At 35.1% G+C, this 1,940-nt stretch overlaps 1 long non-coding RNA gene across 1 annotated transcript; it reads left to right on the top strand.

Annotated features, from left to right (window-relative positions):
- Positions 1 to 709: 709 nt before the first annotated feature.
- Positions 710 to 1,705, top strand: LOC140894332 (uncharacterized). The gene is made up of 3 exons (XR_012153786.1): positions 710 to 826; positions 1,108 to 1,164; positions 1,472 to 1,705. It is a non-coding gene; the product is annotated as an uncharacterized lncRNA (long non-coding RNA).
- Positions 1,706 to 1,940: the final 235 nt, after the last annotated feature.

Here is a 1,940-nt window from a genome sequence, read left to right as displayed (position 1 = left end):
AGTATGAGAGCTTCTTGAGAGTAAGCCCAATATTTTCTAGGTGTTGTATCATGTCATCGTCACCCAGATAGTATATGCATATAGAGTTTGAGATTATACATTTACCGAAAAATGACTCAAGTAGTTGTTTGTTGTGTTTAGAGTATTTTGAGGACTTTATTATCGAGCATTGTCGGCTCTATTATATTTTTAGTTTGTGTATATTGTGATTGTGTCTGGCCGAACTCGTTTATATTTGTTATGTTGCTGATAATATTGTTGAATTATTTTGAGTATTTAAATTATTTAGATATATCCTATTTACGGAAAGGTTATGCCGAAATTTTATAGGCCGAAACGAAAATTTTACTTTTCCGTTATTTATCTCTTAACTCTGATTGTATGTTAATTAATCTTGATTAAGATAGTGGGCCCTCACAGATTTTGTTGAACCGAAATAACTCATTTTACTTCGGTTCGATCTTTCCGATTTCCATCAAAAAAATCGGTCGATTGACGAAAGTCATTTTGCAAGCTACCCCAGAAACCTACGAATAGGAAAACACAAAACAATAAAAAAAATCTCAGACAATCGATTCAGAAATTTGCAAATATATATTGTATGACCCCTAGCTTAGTGGGCCTTGGCTTCATCTTATTGGGCTTAATGGTGGGCTACCTGTTGGATCACCCCTAAATTGTGTGTATAATGCATGCAGAACTCGGCGGTCTTTGATTGAAGAAATGTAAGTATGCTTTCAAAAGTCGAAGTTAGGATTTTGGGCAAACTATAACGACAAAGTTGATAATCGTGGAATTGAACACAGATATTCAGCTATGCTCTCAGGTATCTCTCTATACTCATCATGAAGCAGAATGTGTGTAATTTGTAGTGTGTGCGTATGAGAAAGTGCAGTCCAGATGCTTGTGTTAATTCTTAGTTTGGATTGCAATTTCTCTATTTTATGGGGAAAAACAAAGCCCTTTTGGTTCGTTTCCTAGAAAAAAAGGCGGTGTTAATCAGCTGAATATGTATGTAATGGTCGTCAATTTTCGTGCTATTGGTTTGCTCAACGGTTGGTCTTCTTCGATGTGTTTTTGTGATTGTTTATATTCTATCTTTAACAGGTGTAAGAGTGTAAAATCATCTTCAACCAAGTGTTTTTACCAAGCCGATATGTTCAGGTATTCCAGGACCAGAATACTAGTGTCATTGTTAAATTACCCAGTCTACAACGTGTGAAGAATATAATTCCTCATATGATGTTTGCTCCGTATTTCATGTCCTTTCTTTTTCATCCCTTCATCTCATAGTATGAGTAAATTAGAGTCTTTTATTGTACTTTGATTTGATTTGGGAATAATGCTCTGTTAAGTGAGACAAAGCTGGTGCAAGAGGAATATACTCAATAAGTAATTTCTTGTTAAGTGTGTGTGTGTTCCCTATTTGTGTGGAAATTAATGAGTCATCAGATCATCAAATTAATTACAGGTTTCAATGGGAAAGAAATGATTTTATTAAATGAGATCTTTCCAAAGATGAAAATGACACGCTCGACGAACCATTCAACAATAGTTTCGCTTGCTGATAAAGCATACAAAGAAGACAGACCTCTAGTCAAAATGTGTGGAATCACATCAGCTAGAGATGCTGCCAAAGAAGCAGAAGCTGGCGCAAACTTTATTGGGATGATTATTTGGACCAACTCAAAACGCTCCATCTCACTTACTATTATAAGGTTGTCCTAACCGGATTCTCCTAAGCTAAACAATTGTTTCCTAACAAAATAATTGAATCATTCCACCATACGGCCAGCCTGTCGTTAGATTCTCTCTCTCAACCAAGGAAAGGTTATTAAACAAATAACACAGGTAGCAAGGAAAAAAATAGCTCACAAAAAAGTAAAAACAACCATTATCATCAAAATAACCACCAAAAATATTTCGAAGGAAAAAAAACA

Source organism: Henckelia pumila, chromosome 4, assembly GCF_033568475.1.
Source record: "Henckelia pumila isolate YLH828 chromosome 4, ASM3356847v2, whole genome shotgun sequence".
Taxonomy (NCBI): Eukaryota; Viridiplantae; Streptophyta; class Magnoliopsida; order Lamiales; family Gesneriaceae; genus Henckelia; species Henckelia pumila.
Note: the sequence above shows the minus strand (reverse complement) of the source record. Positions and strands in the feature narration are given on the sequence as shown.